General features: G+C 44.1%; 1 protein-coding gene across 1 annotated transcript in view; it reads right to left on the bottom strand.

Annotated features, from left to right (window-relative positions):
* Window positions 1-8,994, bottom strand: part of TET1 (tet methylcytosine dioxygenase 1) — a 151,875-nt gene that overhangs the window by 142,219 nt on the left and 662 nt on the right. The gene's annotated exons all lie outside the window — the stretch shown is intronic.

Here is an 8,994-nt window from a genome sequence, read left to right as displayed (position 1 = left end):
CTGGGTGTGGTGGCAGGCACCTGTAATCCCAGCTACTTGGGAGGCTGAGGCAGGAGAATCACTTGAACCTGGGAAGCAAAGGTTGCAGTGAGCCAAGATCGCATCACAGCACTCCAGCCTGGGTGACAGAGCGAGACTCCATCTCAAAAAAAAAAAAGAAAAACTATTGGGTACTATGTTCACTACCTGGGTGACAGGAGCAGTTGCACCCCAAACCACAGCATCACACAATATTCCCATGTAACAAACCTGCACATGTACCCCCGAACCTAAAAGAAGAGTTGAAATTATTAAAAAAAAGAAAAAAAGAAAAAATACTAAAGTATCCTTTAAACCTTAGATTCACTATAAAGCTTCTTTAGTTGCCTCAACAAATGATTTAAGTTGATGAAGTTCCTCAAATAAGGTAAGCATGGGGTTTTCTCTGTATTAGAAACCACACCCCTTGTAGTTTCATGCATTATTTTATTGATTTTTATGTATTTATTTTTTTGAGACAGGTCTCCCTCTGTTGCCTAGGTTGCAGTTGCAGTGACATAATCATACCTCACTGTAACCTTGAACTCCTGGCCCCAAGCAACCCTCCCTGCCTCCCAAAGTGCTGGGATTGCGGGTGTGAACCAGCATGCCCAGCCATTATATGTGTTTTGAAGCTTAAATCCCAATCTTTACAAATGTAGATACTTTAAAAATTATCTCTTTCCTGAGCACATCCCTATACAGGGAGAAGTATTATCTGTTTGACAGTAAAGCTGGTTAAACCAGAAGAAGAGGTTTATATAACGTAAGAAACTCTCCTCCCTTGAGATCCAACACTTTTCCTACCACATTCCAATTAACAATCCAAAAATTTTGAGCTTTTCACATGCACACCAAAACAGCATAAAATCTCAGGAGACAGTATTGAATTGACAAATTAGGTTACAGATAAGACACACAGGTCCAATACATCTGTTGAGTACCCCCGCTATGTCTAAGGAAAGCATTGTGGTAGACACTCCCCAAACCCAGAAATGTCCCTCTTTTGTTTCTCCTGACTCAATTCAAAGACTGCTGGTTCTAAAATCCCTTCTAAAAGATCCCACAAGTCTTTTTCTTTTTATTTTATTTTCTTTCTTTCTTTTTTTTTTTGGAGACAGGGTCTCATCCGGACTGAAGTACGGTAGTGCAAACTCAGCTCACTACAGCCTCAACCTCCTGGGCTCAAGCAATCTTGCCACCTCAGCTGCCCCAATAGCTGGGACCACAGGCATGTGCCACCACGCCGGTCTAAATATTTAATTTTTGTGGAGATGAAGTTTCGCCACTTGACTTTGGGTCTTGACCCAGGTCTTTTCAGATTGCCTAACCAGACCCAAAATAAGATGAAGCTCTGAGCAAAAATCAAAGCTCACTATGGTAGGACATCAACAATCTCTCTCAAGATCACAGAATTGGCCGGGTGATGTGGCTCACGCCTGTAATCCCAGCACTTTGGGAGGCCGAGGTGGGTGGATCACCTGAGGTCAGGAGTTTGAGATCAGCCTGGCCAACATGGTGAAACCCTGTCTCTACTAAAAATACAAAAATTAGCTGGTCGTGGTGGTGGGTGCCTGTAATCCCAGCTACTCGGGAGGCTGAGGCAGGAGAATCGCTTGAATCCAGGATACAGAGGTTGCAGTGAGCCAAGATCACGCCATTGCACTCTAGCCTGGGCAACACGAGCAGAACCCCATCTCATGGTGTAGGAAAATGGTTGTTGGTAACCATTTGTTCTCATTGTGAGAACCATGTGTTCTCAAGAATGGCCTCAATTGACAACTAGTCTTAATTTTCTGTTGTCACAGTCTTGATTCTGTGATTTTTTTTTTTTAATTTTTGAGACGGAGTTTCGCTCTTTTTTCTTTTTTTTTTTTGAGACAGAGTCTCGCTCTGTCGCTCAGGCTGGAGTGCAGTGGCGCGATCTCGGCTCACTGCAAGCTCCCCCTCCCGGGTTCACGCCATTCTCCTGCCTCAGCCTCCCGTGTAGCTGGGACTACAGGCGCCCGCCACCACGCCCGGCTAATTTTTTGTATTTTTAGTAGAGATGGGGTTTCACCGTGTTAGCCAGGATGGTCTGGATCTCCTGACCTCGTGATCCACCCGCCTCTGCCTCCCAAAGTGCTGGGATTATACGCGTGAGCCACGCGCCTGGCCAGGAGTTTCGCTCTTATTGCTCACGCTGGAGTGCAACGGCACAATCTTGGCATGTTGAGCAGGCTGGTCTCCAATTCGCGACCTCAGGTTATCTACCCACCTCAGCCTCCCAAAGTCTGAGAAAAATTAAAAATAGATTAAAAAAACAAACCTGGTCAGGCACAGTGGCTCACGCCTGTAATCCCAGCACTATGGGAGGCTGAGGCGGGCGGATCACCTGAGGTCGGGAGTTTGAAACCAGCGTGACCAACATGTAGAAACTCCCTCTCTACTAAAAACACAAAATTAGCCAGTCGTGGTAGTGCGTGCCTGTAATCCCAGCTACTTGGGAGGCTGAGGCAGGAGAGTCACTGGAACCCTCCCCAGTTCAATCTGTTTGAAAATTACTGATCTGACCCAGGTAATCCTGGGAGCCACTGGTTAGTTTCAGGTCTAGAGATGATCTCACATCAAAAAGTCCTGGGTTTGAATCTGTGATCACCAGCTATGTGTCCAGAGAACTACTTAAATGAGTCCATGTTCCTTCATCTAAAATGAGGTAGTTTTGAGGTTTCAATGGGCTCCCACAGGAAAAACCTAGTGGCATTGGTTTCATCCTTGTGGTATCTGTGGTTGAGTGTAAGGGGACATGCATGGGTAGCAGAGTAAAAAGATGGACGTTGGAAGTAAGTTGACCTGGGTTCAGTTTTCAGTTTATAAATATTAGTAGATTGTGACAAGTTTCTTGGTATCTTTATGTCTATGTTTCTTCGTGTGTAATACAAAAGAAAGTCTAATAGTATTGACCTCACTGGGTTATCATGAGAATAAAATGAAATAATATGTGTAAAGGCTTAGCACAGGGCTGGCGCATGATAGATGTTTCATAAATAGAAGCTAAAAAAAAAAAAGAAGGCTGTTTGCAACGTCAAAATACCAAAAAAAAAAAAAAAAAAAAAAAGAGAGAGAGAGAAAGAGAAAATAAGTGGTAGTTATCATTATTATGGAACCAGTTTAACCCAGACTTTGCTATATTCTCCAGACCAAGATCTCCTTTTGGTTCTGTTCCCACCTTACGCACTAAGTAGGTTACACATATAAGAGTTCCTAGAGCACACTACATTTAGTCAATGTAATGTGTCTTTAAGACTTTTAAAATAGACATTAGTGATAACATCAAATACACAAAAAATAACATTTTGATAAACCTGTACTAAATACAAACACTAGGCCAGAGAATATTGCACTTGAATTCTTGGCATCTAAGCTTACTGCTTTCCCCTTCTTCCAAAAAAAAAAAAAAAAGTTTTGGCTTGCAGTATTTCAGTCTTTGGCTGTGAAAAACTGAAGGATATTTTCTCCAAAGACCACTGCTTTTTTTGTACAAGATTTTCAGAAAACAAGACATTCCAATTCCAATTTCCAAAAAGTCAACAAATACCTTTATCAGGATGCATTTTTCATTACAAAAAGCAATTCATTTTAATCTCTCAAAATTCAACATTATCATTAAAAGCATACTTTCTCTCTTGTATCAAGATTATACTGCTAAAAAATTATTAGGAGTATATAATCTAGTCATTGCAATCAGCCACAAAAATTAAAATTCATGTATGTAGGCAAGTAATCTGGGTATGCCAGAGGGTGTCATGGGATCTGCTTTGAAAGTGGTTTACAATTTGATCTCTGTCTCTCCTATATTCTTTTATATTTTTAAATTGAAGTGCTTTAGAAATTCAGACTTGTAATTAAGATAATCTTTATCATTCAAACCCTATCTCCTAAAAAACAGCCTGTCAAGGAAATAGAAAAGGTATGAACAACATGGATTGCGAAGATGTGGCCTCTTTAAATGGTAACAGCCTCTTTATGAGATCACGAAAGAGGCCAATGACCCCTGAAAAACCCAACTGCAGGAGAGAAAATCACTGGGTACCACTCAGCCAAAGAATCAGAGACAACCAGAAACAAAATAAGGACTCCTTCCGGCAAGACCCTGATTTTTATCACTCTTGGCTCCACTATTGAAACATAAACTTCTTTTGTGACAAACTAAGTTGTCCCAAGAGCCGAACTCATGGAGTAAGGGTAGCAAGCTTATCCTGAAATTTGTGGAGGCAGGGGGAAGAGAATGTAGTCCACTCCATTAAATAGGTCCACATTTAAATATGGAATTACCTCAAAGACCTCTGGAAATTAATTTCTTTTTTGTAAACATTATTAAATGCTTTACTTCCATTTTTAGTGCTTCTATCCTAGAGTATTCAATTCATACAAAAATGTGTGTGTGTCTGTGTGTGTGTGTGCATATATATATATATATATTTTTTTTTTTTTTAACAAGGTCTTGCTCTGTCGCTCATGTGTATCAAGGCTCACTGTAGCCTTGACCTCCTGGGCTTAAGTCATCCTCCCACCTCAGCTTCCCAAGTAGCTGGGACTACAGGCAGGTGCCACCACACCAGGCTAATTTTTTCTTTCTTTTGTGAAGACTCACTATGCTGCCCAGGCCACTCTCAAACTCCTAGCTTCAAGTCATCTGCCCCCCTGAGCCTCTTAAAGTGCTAGGACTACAGGTGTGGGCCACCATGTCCAGCAAAAATGTGTATTTTCAAATAAATACTTAGATCCTACCACTCACATGAACTAAAATATTTCCAGCAGTCAAATCTCCCCTGTGTACACTCTTCCCTAATTCTACTTCCATTTTTCATTTCTGATGAAAACTGATATTTCAATGCTTCTCAATATTCGTTTTTTTTTATTTTTTTATTTTTTGAGACAGGTCTTGCTCTGTTGCCCAGGCTGGAGTGCAGTGCTGTGATCATCGCTAACTATAGCCTTAAACTCCTAGACTCAAGTGATCCTCCCATCTCAGCCACCCAACTACAAGCACAGGCCACCATGCCTGGCTAAGTTCTTTTTATTTTTTGTAGAGATGAGGATTGATCTCACTATGTTGCCCAGACTGGTCTCAAACTCCTAGCCTCAAGTGATCCTTCTGCCTCAGCCTCCCAAAACACTGGGATTACAGGCATGAGAAAGTTACTTTTATTCTAACCTGGAATGTCTTCAAGAGTCCGTGAAAGTGCTGCAGAGATAGCTTCATGATAAAATGATATGAGAAGAAAATAAGACTGGAGACCCTGTTATTAAGCATATATCATTGGCCCAAGAGGGGAATCATGTGCAATTAATGGACACCATCCTGTGAGTTCTTACTGTCATGGAAGGGAAAAACAAAAAACCATTTCTGGGATGTAAAACTACTCAGTCAACAGATCTTTACACCAGAGAGCACCAAGACCCCCAAACAACAACAGAACATTATTTTCGTGAGGCACGGTGACTCACACCTATAATCCCAGCACTTTGGGAAACTGAGGCAGGTGGATCACTTGAAGTCAGGAGTTCGAGACCAGCTTGGCCAACATGGTGAATCCCTGTCTTTACTAAAAATACAAAAATTAGCCGGGCATGGTAGCACATGCCTGTAATCCTAGCTACTTGGGAAGCTGATGCAGGAGAATCACTCGAACTCAGGTTGCAGTGAGCGGAGATCACACCACTACACTCCAGCCTGGGCGACAGAGCAAGACTCTGTCTGGAAAAAAAAAAAAAAGGAAAACAATAGAACATTTTCCCCCCTAAAATGTCTTTGTGACAAGGGAACTACAGAGTATGCGATCCAAAATTATAGGCCAGGAGATAATAACCCAACTAAATTTTTAAAATAATTACCTTGCTTAGAGAATTAAAAGCTGGCTTCTTAAAGTGTAAGAGTTTTCTGTAGAGAACTGGCAGATGTGGTGGTTCTCGTCTGTAATCTAAGCATTTTGGGAGGCCAAGGCAGGCGGATCACCTGAGGTCAGGAGTTCAAGACCAACCTGGCCAACACAGTGAAACCCTGTCTCTACTAAAAATACAAAAATTAGTCAGGTGTGGTGGCACATGCCTGTAATCTCAGCTACTCCGGTGGCTGAGGCAGGAGAATTGCTTGAACCCGGGAGGCAGAGGTTGCAGTAAGCCAAGATCACGCCACTACACTCTAGCCTGGGAGACAGAGACTCAAAAAACAAACACACAAACAAAAACAAAAGGAAAAACAAAAAACAAACAAAAAAGCCAGTATTGACAGCAACACGTCAGAAAGATCCTCTCCCACCTATATCCGTCCTTTCTCTGGATTCCCCCAAAATCCTCTGGGCAAAAATGCTTAATTGATGTAACGATCCAGTCTGCATGTTAATTTGAAGTCATATTTCAATTCTTTCCACTACCAGCAGTGGCCAAAAACGTGGTATTTGCATACATAGAGCTAGTTGCAAAAGACTGGTTTCATAGTCCCTCCATTCAGCTCCACAGAACTTAAAGGCTCTTGCACTTGGCTGAGAAAAACAAGATTTAGAACATTTATTTCAAAAAGGCAGCACCTGGCTCAGTTTCCTCCAGCAACTAAGTTCTACCTCGAAAGGAAGAGTAGGCAGGCAACTGCTTGCAGTTCCTAGATAGTTTTCTACCACAGGAAGTATAAGAGCCCTCGGCACATGTAAAAGCTGTTCAGGGAAACTCACTAGAATGCCAGCACATTTAGTCAATGGCTCCTTCCATATGTAAAACACTCCTCTGCCCTGCAGAGAGGAAGGGGGAAAAAGGGGGGGAAAGGGCCAAGAAAAGGGAAGGGAGACGTTAGAATGGACATAGAACGGTCCTTCCAAAGACAAGAAAGGCATAAAACACATTAGGAGGAAGTAGAAGAAAAAGCATGAGAAGGAAGGAAATGCCCAAAAAGAAAACAAAAAAGGCCAAAAACGAAAGAAGGGAAAGAATTTTATAGTAACAAACTGAGGAAGGGGAAAAATTACTTACAGTAAAAACTGAGGAAGGGGTTCGACATCTATAGTAATAAAGCTAGAATATTAAAAGACAACTGGGATCAAAAGGCCAAAGACTAAAAGACCAAGGGGAGAGGGGAAATCAAGTGTGCAGGAAAGGAAAGATACGGACGCTCGGAAGGTGGGGGAGGGGGGACAAATCAGATGGGAGAAGGAAGAGAAACAAAGGGCAGGGACAGTGGAGACCCAACCCTCCCACCCATCCATTCTGCAAGACCAGCCTGGAGAGCCATAGTTAACTCTCATTAAAATGGAAAGTGGCAGTCCCAGAGTTGTAAGCCTGGACTCCTCATCTTTGCAAAGAGAAAAGGACACTGTCTGCCATTTCCCTATATCTTGATTCTGAAATTTAATGGAAACTACAACTTAGCTTTAAAGACAGAGAGGTTGACAAGCTAATTAAAACCCCTTAATTGGGGAAAAGAGGGACCCCTATAATCAATATCGATAAAATCGGGAAACACACCAAAAACCACCTAAGTCTTTTGATTCTTGGTTTGATTCACCTAAGTCTTTTGATTATTTACTCATACTAATCTCCTTATTTCCGTACCTTTCTGCATGTACCCCTGCCCCTGGTTTAATTGTAGTCATAAATTCGTAATATGCTCCAAATAACCGTTGCCCTAACTGGTTAAGAAGCGCCTTTAATACGATATTTTTTCGTATCCTGAGGACTAATTAAACCATTGCTTTTATTTTACTTTATATTGGGGGTGGGGACGCCGAGCATACTCAGGTCCAGGGGAGACCTGGGGCTGCTGCTATACAGCGCCGCTCTTCCCAGTGGCGCTCGCGGCTCACCCCGCCGGCCCAGGTCTGTGTACCTAATCCTGTTCTCGCTCCAAGGTCTTAAAACACTTTTCAAACATTTCTTCAAAAACCGGTCATTACTAGGACGTATTGTGCAGCTCATTTAGTGCCCCAGAGTGGAACCGGGGCGGAGGGGAAGAGGCACCCTAAGAGACGTATGCAGAAAGGTTGGTTAATTTGGGAGAAGGACGAGTTGCGGGCGCGGGAAAGACTCCGAGGCTGAAGCTTAAAATGTTCTTTTGGAGACACTTTAGTTTTTAGTGGATCAGAAATGCCCAGCGTGGGTTTCTCGTTCACGTGGAAAGGTTACCAGCGCCGGCCAGTCCCCTTCCAGACCACTTCTTGTAGAATATATGTATATATATATATAGAGAGAGAGAGAGAGAGAGAGAAGAGCCCGGGGCGACGGAGGGGGGGACAGGAGCGGGGGAGAGGGAAGGAGGGAAGCACAGAGAGGGGAAGAGCATTTTCTCTCTGGGGGCGGTAGATTGCGCGGCAGCCTCCTCGCCCTCGGGCGAGGACCAGGCCCCTCACGTGCTGCACGACTAGCCCCAGCACCAAGCTCCGCGCACCTCCCACCCTCGGGGCCCGCTCCGGGATCCCGCCGGACGGGGACTGATGGGATCGCAACGCTAGCGAGTCCAGCGACCCAGTGGTGCTCACAAATGAGTTCTTAAATGCCATTTTGACAGAACACACTCTACTCCGTATTTCCTTCTTCCCTGATCCTTAACAACTCCGAGCCAACTCCTAGCAAGACTCCACCACTGCCTCCACTCCAAACGTTTCATCCCTGGAGCCGTCCTCCCACAACTCTCGGGGAGATAGGCGCCAAAGCGTTTCCCCATCAACCTGTCTCTCATATAAATATGGGGGGAGGGAGAAAACTTGTTTAGGGGGTACGCTTGAGCACGGGACAGCCCGGGCTCCCCACTCACAACTTGCACAGACTCTAGCCTCTCCTTACCCCTAAGCGCCCGGACCTCCGACTCCCCAAAGAGGCCAGGGAACCACTGGCACATTCAGCCATCTCCCCCAAGCCACACTTGCCCTCCCCCAGCCCTTTTTCAGCGCAGCCCGGGGTCAGAGCCCCAGTCGCCCCCGCTGCCCCCCACCCGGCGTTGTGGCGGGG

This window comes from Colobus angolensis, unplaced genomic scaffold (assembly GCF_000951035.1).
Source record: "Colobus angolensis palliatus isolate OR3802 unplaced genomic scaffold, Cang.pa_1.0 Scaffold12, whole genome shotgun sequence".
NCBI lineage: Eukaryota > Metazoa > Chordata > Mammalia > Primates > Cercopithecidae > Colobus > Colobus angolensis.
Note: the sequence above shows the minus strand (reverse complement) of the source record. Positions and strands in the feature narration are given on the sequence as shown.